Below are 22,191 nucleotides of genomic sequence, written 5' to 3' on the forward strand. Positions count from 1 at the left end.
GGAAAAAGAAAACGTGACCTGACACACACTGATCTACCTTCCAGTCAGGTGACCACAAGAACATTTGTTTCACTTCCTGAGCCATAGATCAAGTCTCTGTGGGACCTCAGCCTCAACAGAACTGCAGTTCCTCACACTGGACTTGTTTCCTCAGAATGCCTCCTCTCTGGTTCACCTTCAGACAACCTTTGTCTTCCAGAAACAAGGGGATCGCATGCATTACCATTTCTAACCAGATAAGATATTGACCGTGCTTGTACCTCCTAGCAGGTTGGTGTCAATACTCCCATTTACTAAACCTCCCTTTTTCCAGATTGTTTGAATTGATTTTCGTGTTTCACTGGTTTGTACATTAATAAGTTATTGTTCCACACATGTTAGTCTTGCACTGTTTGAAAGAATTTAATACTTTAAACTTTTTGAATGATTATATTTAAGTTGAAGACTCTAGGGTTTTTTTGTGAAGGGGAATTGTGCCTGTGATGTTCCTGTTAAAGGGTTGTCAAGCTCACTGGGAACTAATCAAACCACTAGGGCTACACAGGCAACTTTCAAATGTTCCATCTTTGAGTAGAGTGGTTTTATCCCCTTCAGAACACACAAGAGTGCTGCGTGCTGCCGCTTTAGAGGTGAGACGAAACAGCAAATAGCTTTGAATGTGGAGAAAGGGCTTGGGGTTGTGCCAGAAACCTCAAATAATACAGTACAAACTCAATGAAATCTGTGTCCTCAATGGCCAGGCTTGGAAGAAGACCCCCTTTGCAGAGGCCAAGGGGTAGGACCTCATTACTCTGATCCTTGTCTTCCCCGCCATCTCTCTCCTTCAAGAATGTTCTATTATTTCCTGCCATGACCACCATTCTGCTGGAGTCCCTTTGATCTACTCAGATTTTAGTATTTCTTCTTGAGAACACATGATTTCCTGGACATTTTCACAGTTCTGGCTAGGTGTTAAAGCTGCTGAGATGGTACTAGATGTCAGAGAATAATGGAGTTCACAAAATATGGCCTCCCTCATGAGCCCTTGAGGGACCGGGCTTTCCATTCATCTTTGCTTTGTATTTCTTCTGTCCTTGGGTTCACAGTGCTGGAGATCATGATGGTCGTGTGTAAAAAAATCTCTGTGAACCTGCTGCAGATGCTGTCATTAGGCAATGTGGAGACAGCTTGTCGCCTGAAATGGCAGTATATAGATAGGACCCTACCCCTCCCACATGGATTCTGCCATCGAGTGTGCTGTTTCTTCAATTTTTCTGTGAACACCTCAGCTATGTCGTTAGCTGCTGTAATAAACACACAGACTTTGGCTTGAAGCAACACAGGTTTATTATCTCACTCTTCAGGAGGTCAGAATCCAGCATGGTTCTCCCTGGCAAAAACTCACAGATTCCCAAGGCTCTGGGAGAAAATACAAATTCAGTCCTTTTCTGAATCTTAAGGGCTGCCCACATTTCTTGTTTCTCTCTCTTGCATCCTCAAAGCTACTGATGCTGTTCCTTGTCCTCTTAACTGCAGTCACATCTCCCCCGACCATAGCTGGAAAATATTGTACTAATGTCAGTGAGTGGGGTTCACCTTGGGTGAACAGCTCATCCTGGATTCTTGAATCACATCTGAAATGTCCCTTTTGTCATATGAGGTAACATTGATAGGTTCTGGAGATCAGGGTATAGATATCTTTGGAAGGCCATTCTACTTACTATAGTCTGCTAATCCTGAGACTCAACAGAGAAAGACTAATTCCACCACTTTGAGTCAAATTTGAAGTGAGCTTTATTTAAATACTAAATACAGACCAAAATGAACTTTGGTCAGAACCACTCCTTGGAACTCCCAGCCTAGTGGACTGAGTGTTGTAAGAGCTTATAAACACAAACCCATAGGCCACTGTACATTTCTACAAGGCTTTGCTTTGTTTTAAGAACTACAACTCCCAGCATTCCAGGAAGTTACCTGGTCCTTGGGCAGATGGGGCTTACAGGTTAATTTTTGGTCTTAGGAGGCATGCAAACTGTATTTGAAAGGAAGAAAAATTCTACCTAAAATATGAAATGACTTCTGCCCTCCAGGGATATTATATAACTTTGTTTTCAGAGTGGGGCTTCTTGTTTTGTTTTAATTTTCTTAGGAAAACACTGTGTTGTTTTTATTCAGTCATTTGTTCTTACTATGGGTTTAAATATGATTGGAAAGTGTCAGAAAAGAAGAAAGGTGTTCCAGATAACTGTACCTAAGAACATACGTGAAATGTCTCTCACAATCCTTGGCAACTCATTTACACATTGAGGTTTTCTTCTCTCTCCTTGTTAACAGGGTCTCACTATGTACCCTTGCCTGGCCTGAAGCTCACTGTGTAGAACAGACTGGCTTCAAATTCAAAGGGATTCGCCTGCCTCTGCCTCAAGTACTCAAGCCACTACACCTAGCTTTACATGCTGAATATTTAAACCCTCTAATTTAAGCTTTCCAATGTGACTGAAATTCCACAATCATTCTTTCTTTGTGACTATTTAATGTGGGTGTACGTGCATGCTCGCACGTGCTCTCGTGTGTGTGTGTGTGTGTGTGTGTGTGTGTGTGTGTGTGTGTGTGTGTGTGTGTGTATTGTATTATTTCTTTTTGGTATGTTGCCATTAGTATATAAGAAAGCTCCTACATTTTTGGTTAATTTTCAGCCTGCCACATTGCTGAAAACATTTATCAGCTCTAAACCTTTAATGGTGGCGTCATTAGCGTTTCCTACACACCGAATCAAATCGTTTACAATTAAGGATATTTTGGCTTCTTTTCCTGTTTTTAGCCTTTTATTTTCTTCCCTTTTCTTACAACTAAGACTCCAAGCTCTCTATTGACTAGAAGTGGAGAGAGCAGATACCCTTTATCTGGTTTTGTATCCGTAAATACAATACTTCATAAGAATAGTTTAGCAGTTTTCCTCCTTTGTCTATTTTATGGAATAAATTGGGTATTTTCAGTGTTAATTCCTTGAAGGTCTGGTAGAATTCTAGAGTGAGTCCATCCGGTCTCCTACCCCTTTGAGGTAGGAGACTTTATTAAATACTTAGTGCTATTGCTGCTTATAAAACTATTTAAATTACTCATTTAATCATTTCGCCTTCTGTTAATTTTGGTATTTCATATGTATCTAGAAATTCATCCACTTCTTTTAAGTTTTCCAACATAGTGGAGTTTAAGTTTTCAAGGTATGTTCTTATTATTTTCTGGATTTTATTGTTACCTTTTGTAATGTCTTCCCTTTCTCCTATAATTTTATTAATGTGAGTCTTCTCTCTCTTTGTTTTGGTTAATTTGCCCAATGTTTATCAATCTTCTTTATTGTCATTGTTATTTAGCTTTTTCTATTGTGACCAAATGGAATACAAAATATTATTTCAATTTTCCTGTATAGTATGACACTTTATTTCTGTCCTCATATGTGACCAGTTTTGAAGAAAGTTCCATGGACTGCTGATAATATATATTCTGAACTGTTTGGGTGGAATAATATGTAAATATCCATGAGATATATTTAATTTATAGTATCATTTAACTTCAATGTTCCTATGTTTAATTTTGTCCAGCTGACCTGTCTATTGATGAGAGTGGGGCATTGAAGTTATCCACTATCGCTGATTTGGGATTAATCTGTGCCTTTACATATTGTAATATTTCTTTTATGAAGTTAATCATACCCATGTTTGATGGGAATATTTACTATACTCTCTTCTTGGTGTGTTGTTCTTGTAATCAGTATGGAGAGAACTTCCTTATCTCTTCTAACTAATTTTGGTTTGAAATACAATTTGTTAGACATTAGGATAGCTATGCTTGCTTGTTTCTTAGTTACATTTGCTTAGAATAACTTTTTCCAATACTCTTACTCTACCATGGTTTCTATCTTTGATGGTGAAATGTGTTTCTTGGTGGCAGCAAGAAGATTGACCCATTTTCTAATCCAAACTGTTCATCAGTCTTTTATTGGAGAACTGAGATCATCAATATTAAAATTTTTAGTTATCCTGTCATTTTGTTCCTCTTTTGATGTTTTCTTGGACCTCTTTTGATTAACTGATCTGCTATTGCTTATTAATCCCCCATGTTGTCTTTGGTATATTTATCTTTCTCTTTAGTCATATTTCTTTGATTCCTCTTTAGAGTATATAAATTCCTTTAGTCTGTTTCTATCATGTACATTTTAAATTTTCATTTAATTATAATAGATATAGTTTTGCTTGGTATAATAGTCTATGAGCTTGGAGTGATTTTTTTCCAAGTCCTTTTGGCTTTAAATGCTGTTCAATGTTTTCGGGTGGGCCTGTCTTTATAAGTGACTTGATACTTTTCTCATGCAGTTTTTGATACATTTCACTATTCTGTGTTTCTGTTATCTTAACTATAAAATGATATGGGGAGTGTCTTCTGTTGTCTTTTATAATTGGTGTTCTATAGATTTGTTGCTTCTGGATGGGCATCTCCTTCTTCAGGTTTGGTGACATTTTCTTCTATAATTTTATTGAAAATATTTTCTATGTCTTTAGTGTGATTCTCATTTCCCTCTCCTATGCCCAGAAGTAGAAGATTTGGTCCTTTCACACACATTACACACACTGTGTAATTCAATTTCTTTTTCTTGTTTTAAAGCTTTGATATTATTTTAAACATTCCCCCATTCTATTGGTGAAGCCTATACTAAGGTTAATTGAGTAATGCTGCTTCCAGCATCATTTTAGTTTGGCTTCTCTTCAATAAATCTATCTCTATATTGAGTTTTGTTTTCATATCTTAAATTGTCATCCTCCATTCATTCAGCTCTTTGATTTTGTTTTCTTGAGTACATTTATATCTTCTTTGAGTTGTCAAACATAGAATAATGCTTCTAAAGTCTTTGTCTGGTGTTGTGGAATTTTTTTTTAATAAGGAATACTTTATTTAATCTTTCAATGATGCATTCCCATTTTTTATTTTTTTATTAGTTCAAATTAGGAACAAGCTTGTTTCACATATCAATCCCTTCTCCCCATCCACCCTCCACTCCCCAGGCATGTAGGGCCCTCAACAGGGCCTCCCCAAAGTCCACCACATCATCCTAGTCTGGACCTAAGCCCTTCCCCATGTGTCCAGGCCAAGAGTGCATCCCTTCACATGGGATGGGCTCTTAAAGTCCCTTCTTACACCAGGGAAAAATACTAATGCACTACCAGAGGCCCCCTAGAGTGCAGAGGCCTCCTTATTGACATCCATGTTCAGGGATGTGGATCAGTCCTGTACTGGCCTCCCAGGCAGTATCTGGGGTCGATGTGTTCCCCCTTGTTCAGGCCAGCTATTTCTGTGGGTTTCACCAGCCTGGTACTGACCCCTTGGCTCTTCATTCCTCCCTCTCTGCAACTAAGTTCCAGAGTTCAGTTCAGTGTATATCTGTGGATGTCTGCCTCTGCTTCCATCAGTCACTGGATGAGGGCTCTAGGATGGCATAAAAAGTAGTCATCAATCTCATTTTAGGGGAAGGGCGTTTAGGTTATCCTCTCCACCATTGCCTGGATTGTCACTTCGTGTCATCCTTGAAGATCTCTGGAAATCTCCCTGGTTCCAGATCTCTCCTTGGACCTATAATGGCTCCCTCTAATATGGTATCTCTCATCCTGCTCTCCTCTATTCTTCCCTCAACTCAATATTTCTGCTCCTCCATTTCCTCCTCTCCTCTCCTCTCCTCCTCCTCTCATTCTGACAGCTTCCTCTCCCCTACCTTCATGCTCCCAATTAGCTCAGGAGTTCCTGCCCCTTCCCATTCCTGGGGTCCATGCATTTTTCCCTTAGAGTCCTTCATGTTTCCTGGTTTCTTTGGTGAAGAGGATTGTAGGCTGGTAATCCCTTGCTCTGTGGAATATTATTTTAACTAGGTAAAGATGTGTTACATTTGTTTATGCTGTAGAATATTATTTTAACTGTGTAAAGGTGTGTTACTTTTGTTTTTGATGCATTTGTTTAATCATGTAAGGATGTGTGTTTAATTACATAAAGATGTGTTGCATCTGTTTCACCTTGCCTGCCTAAGGTGTCTGATTAGTCTAATAAAAAGCTGAATGGCCAATAGCTAGGCAGAAGAGGGATAGTCAAGGATGCCACGCAGAAAGAATAAGTAGGAAGAAAAGCTCTACAGAAGGAAGAATGAGAGAGAAGAAGGAGAAGAGAGTGTGGGAGATGCGTAGGGCCAGAAGCCAAGCAGACATAGGGACAGCAAGAAAAAAGAAAAGGTTAAAAATCCCCAAGGCAAAAGTAAATTAAAAGAGCTAGCCAGAAATGTGCCTAATCTAGGCTGAGCATTCAAAACTAAAAAGTCTCTATGTTATGATTTTTGAGCTGGTTGGTGGCCCCAAAGAAAGAGCCTGCTACAGTCTGGAAGTTCTCCCAGGTCATTCTTCTTGGGAGCTATAGAATTAGTAACTCTTGGAGGAGTTGCATTGTTTGCTATTTTGCTATTTTCTATTTTGTTTCTGCACCAGAACTTGTGTGTTTAGAAGTGGCTTGTTAGTTGAGTCTTTCTTTTATTTTTCTTTCTTCATTTCAGTCATGTCAGCTTTCTTCTTTCAGTGAAAACATTTACAGTGTTCAAAAGAAGACTCAATGGTGGAACTGGTATGCTGGGCTTCAGGTTCTATCCCTAGTGGTCTCCTGAAAGTCAGCTGCTGACTGCACTAACAGTTGCTATCCAGGGGTCAGAACGCTCCTACATGGTTTCTGCTTCTGCTGCTGTCTGGGGTGGCTCTCCAAACCTGAATGCCCTGCTTTGCTTTAACTTTGACCCAATCCTCGTTTCCATAGCCACTACATGCAGTGTGTAATTCTGGGTACTATATGCTTTACTGGGCCATATCCTATATACCTCCCTGAGTCCACAGCTTCCAGTGTGAGTTGTGAAACTTGCCTGGACATGTATTGTTTTCCCTGGGTCTCCCCTTATATCTATAACTCCATTCACAAGGGCTCCATCCTTAGGACCTAATAGCTTCTCAAAGATCCTGCCTTTTTCTTTTCTTTTTTTCTTTTTTCTTTTTTTTTCTCTGTGTAGCTTTGGAGCCTATCCTGGCACTCGATCTGGAGACCAGGCTGACTTTGAACTCACAGAGATCCGCCTGCCTCTGCCTCCCGAGTGCTGGGATTAAAGGCCACCAACACCTGGCAGATCCTGCCTTTTTAATGTTGTCATATTGGGGATTAGGGTTCAACACATAGATCAGTGGCCATCAATTTTCAGTCTATAATGAAATGTTACTTATTCTCATCTCTGGGTTGTCATGTGATTTAATTAATGCTAGGCACATGCCCCTGAAAGCTTTGGAAAACAGAAGTTCATATCATGGGGCTGTTTCTGGGCAAACATGGTAGGCAGATGTCTGAGCTCTTTGTAGCAATTGCAGCTGTGGGCTCTGGTGGCTTTGTGGGTGACAAGAAGAAGGATGTAGAACACCACTTTCACAGACAGCAGCAGAGGTAGAGGGTGGATTTCTGATTGTAGCGAAGCTATGAAGTGTGGCTCTAGAAGCTGACCCTGAAAACTCAGCGTAGGGCCTAATTCTAAGAGAGAAGGAAGGATCATGGGTCACATGGCAAAACATACATACATATAATATATATATATCCACCCTCTGGAAATAGTCATAGCCAAAACTATAAGAATGTTCAATGATTTTGTTCCTTGCTACATGGGAATATTCACAAAGACAGCCTTATGTCAATACAGACAGCTACATAGATTGGAATTGATGCAGACAACGCAAGTCATACAATGATCCCTACTATCCATGAGGTCCTATGGCACATATTATTTTCCCTACTTTTAATAGACACCAGGCTTTTGATCTTGACCACGGACCCCCCCCCTTTTGCTTAGACACTTTGAATGCAAAGTGGATATTTGCCAGTAGCTGGTGGATGGTTTCTTTAAATCAGATTAGAACATGATCCTAGAGAAATAAATACTGAGGCATAAACTTTAAATAATTAGTTCATTTGGTATAGTTTCCCCTCTCACATAATCAATCTATAGTTACTGATTTTTGTCATGTATATCTTGGGGTAAGGTCAAACTTAAGGCTATATGGTAACTTCTGCTCTGACCCACAGCCACAACTTCCTTCTATCAATCTTTCAATACTGTGAAATCAACTTAAGCTAGCGGCCTGCAGTTGGCGGGTCAGAAATACATTAAAAGTAGCAGTTCTAGAGATGGGAACACTTGGTCTTTGCTGGTGAGGGTACAAACTGGTACAGCCACTGTAGAAATCAGTATGGAGGTTCCTCAAAAGCTGAAAATATATAGCAAAAATGCAGCTATAGTACTCCTGGGCATATATCCAAAGAACTCTATATCTCATAGAGTATGAAAAGGAGTATTTTCTCATCCATGTCCACTGATCCATAATAGCCAGAAATTCTAATAGTACCCCCAATGTCATTTTCATGTCCACCACTGGGTGGCAGCCAGCTGCCAGGTGTCAGGTTGACTCGGCTGGACAATTTTCTTGGGGCTGTAATTGGCTTCCCCATGCATCACTTTCTAGGAGTCAGCTTTCTCCATCACATTCTTGCTGAAAGCCCGACTTAGGGGCTCATGTTTGACCATGTGACCTCTTCTTTCTCAGGCACTTTTGCTCTTCAAATCCTTTCTTTTGTACTTTGAGGACTCAGTCGCTCACGAACCAGTGGCTTGCTAGATTTGTTCTCCAAAAAGTAAAGTGACAAAGAAACCACACAATTGGTCATGAGGACTGGAGTCCAAGTGGCCAAAGCACAAGTCACCAAAGGAGAAAAAGAGGGATTTGACTCCACTGAAACTAAAAATGTCTATCAAGGTACACTACCAAAAAAGTAAAAGACAACCTTAGAGTAGAAAGTAAATTTGCAAATCTCATATAAGGTGGGGTCAAGAGTAAGGGATTTTTATGGTGCAACAACAAATAGGCTTGAATGAATTAGAATATCTAATTTAAATATGAGGAGAGGGTCTAACAAGGCCTTTATCCATAAAAGTTGGCAGGGAGCATGAAGTCAGCATTGAGTAGTATCTGTAGCTGCGTATTTTGAATGAGTGTCTGCTGAAGGCTTGCTATGTGCGTCAGGCATTAAGGACACATAGAACTGTAGGACATAGCTCCTCCTTCACAGTGGGGCAAGAAACTGGCTTGGGTTACACAGGCAGAGAGAAATTTGAGAGGTAGAGATGTGGCTTGTGCCTGGAGAGGTGCATACTCTAGTGGGGAAAGGTTGTGAAATAAATAAACACAAACAGGACATTGTATGTAAACAGAAACTGAGTTGAAATAAAGGTGGGTTTTTATGCAAGTGATGACTATTGAGCCAAGTCTGTTTGATGGAAAAGCTGAGAACTGCACAGATGACGAAGCCCTCTGGATATAGCAGGACCAATTCTAGATGAGGGCTCGGGGCACTGCAGTTCTCACACCTGCCTAGTCTATAGCAATAGGCTGACTGCCTATTTATATTTCTCTAGGCCTCTGTTTCCCTAGTTTTAGAGATGAGGAGACCAATTGGATCATCTCTGAAGCTATTTAAGATTTTTTGCAAGTTGCTTTTCTTACTGTCATGGAAGATAGAATTTATTAAAGCAAGGTAGGAAAGTCATGGGGGAAAGAATACAAATTAAGTTTCTATCTGATTTGGAGCCATTATTAGCATCTGAAAAGGTGTGTCTCACAGACTTATCTTTAGGGGGGTTGTATGACTAACAGGATTTTATTGAGCAGTCGAGACAGAAGGAGGGAGATGCAACTCCACATATTACTGATCTGACTAACTAATTGCACTGTCTAACTCCTTGGTGTTCAGACAGCTGTGACTCAGTCTGAATAGCAGGAGTCACCTGAGGTCATACAACATATCCATTGTTTGTTTTGAGACAGGGTCTTATATGTAGCTTGGGAAGATCTCCATCCCCAAACTTTTTGCCTCAGCTTGAATGCTGAGAGAGACCACAGGCCCTACCATGCCTTGCTGACATACCCTGAAGAACACCAGCCAATTCTCCTTACTGTAGTACACACACAGGCAAGACACAGGGGAAGATGATAATGCCTTTAGATGGCCAAAGCTCTGTAGAGAGACACTGTAACCTCCTAAGGGCTGGCTACACGTGTGCTTGACCACCTGTGGGCGTGGTCAAGGGGAGGTCAGGATAGGTTCTTAAAGGGCTGCAGACACATGGGGGCCCCTTCTCTCTGGCCATGCTAGCTTGCGACCTGTGGGCACGCTCTGGCTTGCTCTTGGCTGGTATTTATCTGAATAAAGGTATCTTGAATCTACAAGCCTTCTCCGTCTCCAACAAAGCTTAGCATCCTCCAGTCATACACTGTCCTCTTTACCTCTTTAGTCCTTTTTCCTGCGCTCACTTTCTCACTGATAGCAAAAGATCAAAAACACAATGCATATATGAAGGTTCAACTGGAAGTAAGAAAAATGAGTTTTAAGACAAGAGACTGAAAAGCTTAAGGAAGGCATGGCTTTACAGCTGTTAGCAATGCCCTCAATAACCTGGGTTCTTTTTCTCCCCCTTCCACAATGTCAGATTGTCAAATGAGCTCTTCTTATGGTCTCAAGATGGCTGCAAGCCCTGATCTGTTGGCTCCCTGTCCACCTCTATAGCCTAGAGAAATTTCATCCCAATATCGCCCTTAGGAGTCCTGAGATTACTCTGCAAATCTCACTGGGGTCGAAAGCTCATTGTTAATCTTCTTGAAGCGACTGTGAGGTGAAAGCAAGCTCCACAGCCATGGCCACATGCTGCATGCCAACGGATGGAATGGATTTTTCATTTCTGAAATCATATAACTCTCCTAAATTAAATCAGAGGTCTGCCTTTCACTCATATATTTCTAAGAACAGCAAATTGTTTCAGGCACACCTTAGGTTTATCTCCGGCTGTTATACCAATTTTTCTAAGCCTAAGCACTCCTACTTATGTCAGAGTATTAGCTACAAAAAAAGAACCATGTGGAAGAGTCCGGAACTGTGTGGAAGCATGTGGTCAGAGATGCATGGACACAGAGAAGTGGGCAGTGGTAAAGACTGCTTTTTTCTGTAATAGTGATGAGGTGATGTCACAATTCCAACTTGCCAACCATCTGTTGGGAGGCTCCTGTTGCTAAAAGTGGAATAGCTGATTAGAGGACAAAGATCTCAGAGTCTCCACTCACTTCTAACCAAAAGGGAAAGCCAGTTGGTGCCACAGAAGGTATGGTGACCATGGGAGGAAGTGACTGAATCATCTCGGAATTCATAATGTCAGGGAAGAGGAACAAATGGGCATGTTGAGACACACCCACTGGCTTGTCTTTTTTTAATCTGAGAACAGCAAAATGAGCTGTAGTGTGTTTCTAAAAGGGACCCTCATTTAAGAAGAATGTATAGCTTAAAAAAAAAATTCTTACTTTGTAATCTTGGGTTATCCTAATGAGAAGGATACAGGGACTACCCACTTAGAACCATTCAAAGAAGATTTAGGAATTATAGAAACAGAAATTTGAAGGAGGGGAACACAGTCAAGGCTGAGCATGAGACCCTGGCCACAGATTTTGTACCAGTGAAACACACTAAAAGGTCAGCTGGGAATAAGTTGAAACTTGAAAAAATATTAAGATGAAAGAGGCTCCTTCCTACCTTTTTTTTTAAGTGAGAAGATGAACAAAGAGAAGAAAGGTTATCAGAACAGGCAGGGTCAAGTTAGAGGACATAAAGAAGTAGAACTATTTTGCTGCTGCTTTGCTTGTCTCAGTAAAGTAGATTAACACCAGAATCAAGCATATACAAAGCATTCGTTATCTCCAAACATGGTGATTCCGGTTTTAAAGTTATTAGGCTTATTCTGGAGGACATATCTGTATCAAGCAAATAAAAGACTCAAAAAGGCTTTTGATAAAATTCCCAATGATAGTAATTTTCAGACAAGACAAACAAATGTAGACCAAGTCATGAAAAATTTAGAGAGATTCATAGTTGACTGAACAGATGTACCATGGTATATTGATTACTGGATCAGAGCCATGTGGAAAAACAAAGGCAAAAGGCAGAGCAGTCTTCTCTGCTATCCTTCATCATAATATTCACGGCTCTGTAAAGTGTATCCTTACTACATGGGTGGCTCTGTAAATTACATCCCTTTTCCATTTTGTGGAGAAAAACAGTGTTAAAACTGTGACTGAAAAGAGTTTGTATTCAAAAGGTCTTCCTAGATTAGCAAAAGTGAACAGAAGCTAAACGTGGCATAGAAAGGGAATGAGTGTAAACCCTGGCATTGGATTTAAACGTTGGGAAAGTAGAGCACAGACAATGTAAGGAGACCTGGAATGGCAAGGACTCTTATCTCAGAGCCACAGATGGTGATCTGAGTTGATGAATGGAATTTAGGAAGAATATTATCAAATTACAGCTTCATCACAATGGCAGTTTGGGAAGCTATGCCCTGGACTCACTGCTACTGGAGGAAGTATCGGGTTTTGCTTGTCACATAAAGCAGAATGTAATGTGAAGAAGGTTCTGAAGAAATAAGTATGTAGAGTATGTGCTTGGGTTAAAGAGAACACCTTGGCCATTATGGAGGTCTGTCCGACTGCAGAAGTGAGAAGAACCACAGCTACAGTGACTAGGCTCCTCAAGCCTAAGCCTGAAGTGTGAGTCTCATCTTGATAACACAGGTATGTTATATTTGAATAGATAATGTTTTCAGATAGGCCCAAGATTATTCTCAATGTGTATTCGCCAGAAGATAGCAATATGGAGCGGCTGTAGAAATTGAGGCAGTAGGACTGAACTGAAGGAAGCAGGTCCCTGGCCAGTTCCTGTTATTCTCCTCCTGTTTGCTGTCCACTACAGTGTAAACAGCTGTTGTTGTAAAATATTACTTTAAGATGTCTTTCATTTATTTATGCTGTGGAACATTTGTTTTAATGAGGCAACAATGTGTTGCATTTGTTTAACTCTGTGAAGCTGTGTTACTTTGCCTGTCTAAAACACCTGATTGGTCTAAAAAAGAGCTGAACAGCCAAGAGTGAGGCAGGAAAAAGGATAGGTGGGGTTGGCAGGTAGATAGAATAAATAGAAGAAGAAATCTGGGAGGAGAGGGGAAAGAGCAAGAGAACAAGGAGCGGAGGATGCTGGGCGCTAGCCACTTAGCCACACAGCCAGCCAAGGACTAAGAGTGAAAGTAAGATTACAGAAGTTAGAAAAGGATAAAGCCCTAAAGGTAGATGGGATAAATTAAGAAAAGATGGCTAGAAACAAGCCAAGCAAAGGCCTGTCACTTATAAGAAAGAATATGACTCCATGTCTGTTTTATTTGGGAGCTGAGTGGCGAGAACCCCCCAAAAAGCCAAAAGACTGAAACAACCAACAACAAACTGTCCTCCATCACCCCAGCATACCTCTGTCATGTTCCTCCACAGCACATGGGACCAAGCAGCTAAGGCACGAACCCTATGAAACGATGAGCCCAAATATATCATTCTCCCTTCAAGCGGTTCTGGGTCACAGTGACAAAAAGTAAATAATCAAGAGTCTAAGTACTAAAAAGTAGAAGAGGGTAGGTGGAGTTCTATTTCTGAGGTCAGACCTGATTTATTAACACACTTGATGGACAGGTGCTCAGGGTCTACAATCGAGAACAGATGATAGAAGGCCGGTCTTCAATTTCCTTGTGTCTACCTATGGGCAGAATTCTGTACATCTCTGTCCTTTTCCTCATCTTTAAAATGTACCAAAGGACAGTATCTACATATACAATTATTAGAGGAATTAAGATATATGAAGTGCATACAGTTGTTCCTGGCCTGCAGCGGATCTGAGCAAACACTCGCAAGTAGCTATTGTTAGTCAAACTTTGTGTGAATGGGCTATAAGAAGTCAGAAAGGAAGAAAGAGTCACACAGAGCACAACAGAGGCAAAAAAAAAAAAAAAAAAAAATCTAGGGGCTGTGCATCTGAACTCTAACTGACTGCTGCTCTTGGTCATTCTGAAGCATGCCAACCTTTGCTCCTGCCATGGCAGCAGGATGGAGTCTACAAGGTCCTCATTGTCTGAAGCCTCCCCCCTTCACAAAGGCCCTGAGTGGTGCTCACAACATTTGGCTTTTACATTCCATTTTCTTAACTATTTTCTCATCTCACTGCATCAAGTTTAGGTGCTGTTTTATAGATGAATTTCTATCTCCTATAACATCTGGCAGAGATGCATAATACAGGTAGGCTATTCCAAGCTCAATACAGCTCTCCAGGATGCATAGAAGACTGTTTTCAGGGCTTCCCCTCCCCCATGGTGTCAAACTGCAGACGTTCAAGTCCCTTTTATATAATAGTATAGTGCTTGCAATTAACCCATACACACCCCTCCCCTAAACTTTAAATCATTTTGACGTTACTTACAAAACGTTTTACAATTAAAATAAATAGCCACTATTCTGTATTGTTTAAGAAACAAAAGAAACCTGTTCATTCAGGTTCAGTTCAGACACTAGTTTACCTCCCATATTTTTGATCTTCAGTTGGCTGAATCCTTAGAAAGTAAAGGCTACACAACTGAAAGAAGGCTAAGCTAATGATTTGGAGTTTTGTAGCTTGTCTTGGGGAAAGTGGTGGCACCTGTAATGATGGCAGATATATACATAAAGGGGAGGTTACTTTGACTCAGAAGTTTATGAGTTCCAATTTGGGGTACAGTGAGTTCATAACTTACTTTGGCTTAAGTTTTTAAAAGCATTAAGGCAGAACTCTATTCTTTGGTTACTTTTGTCAGTCTCTCTTACGTCAGGCACAGATGAAAGTATTCAATATATTACAAAAATATTCCCCATGAAGAAATTATGTTTTCTGACCATATGGGGAGGTAGTGGAGCCATTTGTAGTTTTCCAAAGAGAGTACTGTGAAATTATTAAAACCCTCAATGCTCATGGTTGGGTTGGCATATGACTATCTGGCATCTAGTCAGATATGTGCACTGAATTTCGACATGACATTTAATGCTTGTGGTTCCCTGCAGTGCTGTTTTTCTTTTCATGGTGATAACCTTGAAGTCACCTTTGGGAGACATGCCCATCAGTGGGCAATTATGAATACATGGAACTGTCTTTTATTACATCTGGTTTTGAAGACAGCTCAGGAGGAGAAGGCAGCGTGAGCTCTCATACTCTTCTCAATTCCCCCTTTGCCCATAATGATTTGTGTACCATCTCAAGCACCCACACAGGGAGAGAAAAAGAATATGATGGAGTGCTCTTTATTATTTCGGTAAATATGGACTACTCAACCAACCACCAGACTTGCAGACAGGGTGAAAAGAGGACCATCAGTCCCACACACAGTGTGCAATTATCGTAGCTACAAATCAGGAGACATTCTAAAAACATCAGTTTGCTTTGGGAGAGAAAGGTGGAAACCAAAATGCAGTGTTTCACTTTTCTAGACTTAAGAGATAGTTTTCATGACTCTGATGTGTGTAGAAGCCAGCAACTGAAGGAAATAACCAAGCAGGTAGAAAATGTAAGTCTCGTCACAGGAACAAACTGACCATGTGGAAACAGTCAACAGACTGATGGCTGATAGAAAGGAGCCATGAGCAGAGCTCAGAGAGGAATGCCATGGGGCCGTCACCTCAAATGCCTGAGCCAGGCCTCCTTGTTTTGTTGACACTGGTGTTGAGGAAAAAGGAGATCACGAATCTGATTATCATTCCTCCTAATATCAAACATCTGCCCAAATGTAACCTATTTAGTTCCTGGCTGACATTCAGCTTGTGTGGCTCTTTCCTTCATAGTGATTATGAAGCATCCCTACTGGTGACTGGGACTCACTAATGTCACAGAACAGTAGTTTGGAGGCTAGTTTCCAATTCTTTAATGACAGGTCCCCTTCACTGCCATGAGGATCTAGATATTGACACTCCAAGAGGGTGGCCAGGCAAGCCCATGTTCCTTGTGGAAGTCTCCCAAATGAGACCTGTTTTGAAAACTGTTTTTAGAATATTAGAATGAAGAGTTGAACAAAAGGGTACAAGGCTAAGGTTAAATACCTCTGGCTGAGAGGGAAAGGGGACTGAAGGTTGTTTTTTCAGGAATCATGGTCCCACTAATGCACCACAGCTGTTCAAACAGAGGTGCTAACCTCAACCAGCTTAACCAGAAGTGGGTGAAAAATAATGTTTTAAAGAAGTGACAAGGTGCTATCTTTAAATTTGAAGGAGTGTGTAATGAAGGCAGATTAGATTAGCAGGAGATCCTCAAAGACACTCCTTAAACCATAGCTATTTTGCTTAAAATTTGACTTTCCTTTGATTTGTTGCTCATAATGGGTTTTCCCCATCTGAGTCTGTGAGATCAATTGTGCATTGCATAGCTAGTTCTAGGGAGATTCTAAGAGATTTGGGGGCAAATCCACAATTAACCAGACTCTCGGTTTTATCTTTTGCCTAAAACTGGACTGATCCTTAAACCATTCAACAAAAGGGAAGCATTCACTCTGGTCAGCTCTGTTTCCACAACCACAAACAACGGCCCTGTGAAGGTTGGTTACAGTTATCTCTTAATTTGCATGTGTGCTTGTTCATGTGTGTAGATGTATGCTATATGTAATCACAAAGATAACCTTGGATGTGATTCTCAGGACTAACACCCACAGTCTTTGACACACGGTTTTGGCAACCCTGAGCTCACAAATTACACTAGACTGACTGGCCAGTGAGCCCTGAGGATCATCCTGTCTCTTCCTCTTCAGCACTGGGATTACAAGCTCATATCACACAACCACACTCAGCTTTGTTCATGGCTGCTGGGGATTGAGGTCCTCATGCATGTGAGACTAGCACTGTACTGACTGAATTATCTCCATAGTCCTTGGTGGGGTCGCTTGCTGCCCAGTCCTCAGGACAGGGATGCATTTGGTTTGCCTCTTTATCAGACAATATTTTCCTATCTTCCCTAACTTTTTTAAGGATCAGTGTTCTACTGGCAGCATCTTGAGGACTGAGTCTCTGGCATCTGTCTTAATGTTTTCTCCATCCTTACCTTTTCTGTTGTGGTATTCGGTTCACAAACATTTATAGGTTCTTAGCAGAAGTAAGAGGGCGTGGAGTGATGGGCTTCGGTCTCTCACTTACAAAATGAATGCTCTGCTATATTAGGGTTTACATTGCATCACTTTAAATGTTTTTTTTCTTTTCTACTTGATCTTGAGCAATGTATTTTTCCTTTTCACCTCTTCCTCCCTCAGATGCAAGATGTGTTACAAGCAGTTAAGAGTTTAGTGCCCCTGTAGCAGGCAGCAGTAGATCACAGTGAGCTACTTCTATACACAAAAGTCCAGTCATTCCCTTTGTCTGAGGTGGAAAACTGTGCTGTGGAGGTAAGGGAAGGACATCCATCTCAAGCTTGTTTGATTGGCAAGTTTGTTCTAGAAAGAACAGTTTCAGTGATGCAGCTAGACTCAGGGAAGTTTGTCATTCTCTCTTGCTTCACAGGGGCCACTAGAACACACTTAAGATCCAGGAAATAGAACAAAAGAGTCCCCCTGCTTGTATTTCTGGCTCCTTTAGAGCTTGTACCATGTTAAAGTAGCATTAATCATCTTAGGCTAATGATAATGTTGCTGGCAACTTACTATCAATGGAGGAGATGTTTGGGCAGGAACTTGAAGAGGGACTGTCACTGAGGGTTTGCAGAGCAAGTGTAGAAAGAAATGGGTAAATAAATGCACACAGATGTAAGATCAGTAATTACACACTCATCTCTCTGAGTCCAAGACCACCCTTAGCTACCAGAGAGTGAATCAGAGCTCACGCCTTTAATCCCAGGATTTGAGAGGTATAAAAGGTAGAGGCACTCATTCTCTAGAGATTGAGGATAGGGCAGCATTCTGAGAATTAGTCTCCATCCATGTTGAGGAAAGCATAGCAGTCTGAGGATCACCCCTTTGGTTTGAGCTGAGGTAGAGGTAAGAGCTAGTTGCTGTCTACTTTGCTTTTCTGATCTTCAGCTTGAAGCTTGTACCCCAATATCAAACTCTGAGTCTTTATTTTTTGTGTTACAAGCTCCTACTCTGGGAAGATCTAGTATTTACCTGCTCATGCTTGCATGTTCTAACATATGACATTTGTTTCCCAGTTGGGTTCATCTGGGAATAAACCAAAGTAAAAACTTTTAAACATCATCCCAGTCATCATCTTGTTGATCCTCAAACCTGGACCATCACTTTGTGGTTGAGCCTGCTTTATTGACTAAAGCCTGACACTGAATATCAAAGATGAGGAATCTCTTGAGAAAGAGGAAATACCAAAAAGCCAGATGTATAAACAGGGGCCTGATTTTAATTGATTTATTCTTGTTGGAGGCAATAATACATGAGCATTGTACTGAAAGTCCTGTGAATGGGACTGATGCTTTAATCATCACTCCTAACTTGGCCTCTTCACTTCAATATTCCCATCTAAATTACCAGGAGAAGAAATATGATTGGTCCACCATAGTTATGTGTCTAAGGTCCCACTTACTCCTCTTAATGAAGGAAAAGTGTTTTCTTCGGGGATAGAGAAGGGAAGCTGTGTGTCTATATGTCCTTTAGTTGGAACTTTTGGAAGAAGAGTTTGATCTCCTTGTGTTGGAGGCTCATGGTCTCTGGAGTGTGATGTCCTGGGATAGCACAGAGAGACAATGATCAACTGAAACCTGTCTGCTGCTGCACCTGACTCTCAAGCTCACAATGTTTATACAACTTCTATGGGGCACCACACAATTCAAATACTGCAGCCCTGGATTTTGGACAAGAATCTGTATTTAGACACGCAGATGGAAGCTAGCCTCCTGGATATGGGCATAAGAAGCTGGTTCAATTCTAGACCTGTTCCTGAGTGGCATCTATCTATGCAGCCAGAAGACAGAGAATGCTGGGGTCTCAGCATAAGTGATGGTTGGGTTGGTCTCTCAGCACTCTAGCTTTGGGGGCTGTGTTCTTCTGGCATGATGTTTTCCTTTACCCTAGTCAACTCATTCTGAAGCAGCTCTCCAGCCCCCAACCCACCTCTCTAGGCAGAGTAACTGTATTCCAAATCATGGGTCTCTATCAAATAAGCCTTCTTATTGTCTGTGATGTCAAGGACTCCCTCTTGTGCAACCCATTCACAGCCTGTTTCTAGAAAAGATTGTGAGATACTCATTTACACAAAGAATAAGGAGTAACTAATGTCTGTAAAAACATGTTCTAAGAGTTGGAATAATCACGTCCACTTCATCTCTGTGCAACTCACCATCTTCCTCTCTACTCCAGGAGAGTGAGTTCTCTGATCTGTATCAATGGGCTCCTTTGCCACTGGTTTCTACTTGACTTTCACTGATGGCAGGCACTGGCAGTACTAAGAGGAGGACATGCCCCCCATCCCTACTGCATGACCCTTTCTTCAATGATAGCTGCAGCTCTCTTTACAATTCCTCTCCTTTTCTGCAGATGTAAAACTGATAAAAAAAAGACAAGGCCCCCTGCCTTGTCCTGCCTCATTATGCTTCTGCATGTCTTGCTGGTGTCCCTTAACCCTGAGCACATCTTGGTAAATAGTTCCTAAATGAGCTCTTTCAATTGCATTTGAATGCAATATCCATTTGGTAAGCACCCTCCCTTGACAGCTTAGTGTTACTGATCCTACTTTATAGATGAGAAGGTACGGCCCAACAGCTCGATGAAATTCAGTGTTAACCCAGATACCCATTTACAGAACTCAGACTTTATGAACCTAGGCTATTCACTGTCTTGGTGTTGAACATCAGCCTCAGCTTTGTCCCCAGCTTCTCAGGCATTAAGTCATATGTAAGGATGTGGTATTGAAAGAGCAGCCTCTTCTGATCCCACAAAGTAAAGTTCCAACTTTGTCCTCCCAAACACAATCTGGGTCTTCATTATTGCTTCTTGAAGAACATTTTCTTCTATTGTTAAAAAGAATTGCCCCGAATCCCTTCTTCATTCAGGAATAGCTCCTGAGATTTCAATATCTGAGATCCTATTAGGCAGAGCTCTTAAATGTAATTATAGGAAAACAACTTTAATAAAATCTAACTCAAGGCAAGTCCTGAAATACCAGATAGTAGAGGAATCTAATTAGCTATTTCACTCTCTCCCCCATACCACAAAGCACGCTGGAGTGTGAATAGCCTCATAGATTATCCAGGCTCTTAACCTCATTTTGGGTAACACAGACCCTCTTAAAATGTAAGTCTTTGGATCTTTTCCAAAGACAATTTCAGAATTGTCTCCTTCTTTCTTTTTTAGGCACACACACAGACACACAGGCACACAGACACAGACACACAGACACACAGACACACACACACACACACACACACACACACACACACACACACACAATCTATAACTATTAACTATTTGTTTTCTATCACTGTCTTTCTAGGCCCCTAAGTTAATGTTCCTCATTTCCATTCTAAGCTAGTGTCTTAGGTTTGCTTGCAAAACAAATGACTTACCTAGAGTCACACAACTTATTTATTGGCAGATTGATCTGATTTGGCTAAATTTTTTTCTGTCGTAATGAGGTTTCTCTTTCCATGCATGTGGTCTCCACTGTGGGTTAGTTTAGGGCTCTACTCTATGCCATTTTATCCAGTAATGTAGGGTCTGACACCACCTATAACCATGAAAGGAGAGCTGGAAAACCCAGTGCTGGTTTTTTAAAGGTGACTCCTCAATGATGGTCATACTCCATTGGCTAGAGCAAATCATATGGCCATGCCTAACTCCCAAGCTGGAGGAGAAGCCATGGCAGAGTATAAGACATGATATCAGGGGTTGGAGGAAGAGGGATTTAAGCTTTTATCCCATGTGTTTCACTATTCCCTGGATACCATACCAAACTAATTCATCTGGATATAGCTCCCAAAATTTTTTGATTACGATGCCTAAATTTCCCCTACAAAATTGAGCACAATAATTGTCATATAGTGCCAGAAAGTGATGCTCAGTCTTCTGGGGGAGAAAATTTATCAACAAATTCAATCAGTTGTGAACCCTACAAGCTATAATCCCAACCCGCCAGGTAGGATGGGCCCACTGATGCAATAGTGGCATGACTGCTACGGGGACAACCAATCATTTTCTGATTGGATTTCAAGTCCTCTTCACAGGAAGCGTTGGTGCCTGGTGCTATAACCGTGGTTAAAAGCTCATGGCTGGGGAGTTCATCAACCCTGAAAGGGAAACCCACTACTGTTACTTTACCACTGTGGATATAGTATCAAACTTTCTTCTCAATACTTAGCTTATACCCACAGATTGACTCTGTTTTGAGCCTTTATCAGAGAAGCTTTCATTTGCAGTGGGCAGTGGTTAATGCAGTGACTCATAACTCATCAAAGTGCTAAGTGACAGCTAAGTGCTTAGCTCTAAACAGAGAGCTATATCATCCCTCAGGCTCAGAGAACATCATAGAAGAGGCAGCAGAAAGAATGTAAGAGCCAGAGCATGGGAAGAAGTATTGTGAAACACTGTCTTCTGGACATGACATGATTATTGCACACACGAATTCATATCTGTGTGGTTACCTCCATAAGATCTGCACAAGATCAGGCCTACCTACCCATATTCCATTCTGGATGGGGGAGGGGATATAGGAGATAAGAGGGTAGTGGTTGTGGGGCATATGATCAAAGTACTTTGTACATGTGCATGGCATTTTGAAAGAATAAATATTAATTGGAAAAACATAAAGCAACAATAAAAATTGAGCCTAGCTTGAGGCTTTAGTTTATCTTCCTTGCAATGCTGCTTTTCTGGCACATTTCTTTCCATGTATACCATAACAAAGAAGGCCTGTTTCATAAAAAAAAAAAAAAAAAAAAAAACACTGATTTTTATTGTTGCCTATGATCTGAACTGCCCTTATGTTTCTAGTACTCATTTATCGTTCCTATTCCTCTGTAGTTTTGAACCTAAGGTGTTAGCAAAGCAGGTACTAGGGTGTCTCTGGGCTTTTCTTATGATTGGTCATAATGACAGCTCTTGTTTTTCTCTCTGGTTGTTCATTCATTCCACAATTTACTGAATAGCTATTTTGTTCTGAGGGTTCTAATAAGGACTAAATTAGGATGTGTGTGTGTGTGTGTGTACGTGTTTATTTTTAAGTATTGAAATTAAAAACA

This window comes from Cricetulus griseus, chromosome 3, assembly GCF_003668045.3.
Source record: "Cricetulus griseus strain 17A/GY chromosome 3, alternate assembly CriGri-PICRH-1.0, whole genome shotgun sequence".
In the NCBI taxonomy this organism is placed as follows: domain Eukaryota; kingdom Metazoa; phylum Chordata; class Mammalia; order Rodentia; family Cricetidae; genus Cricetulus; species Cricetulus griseus.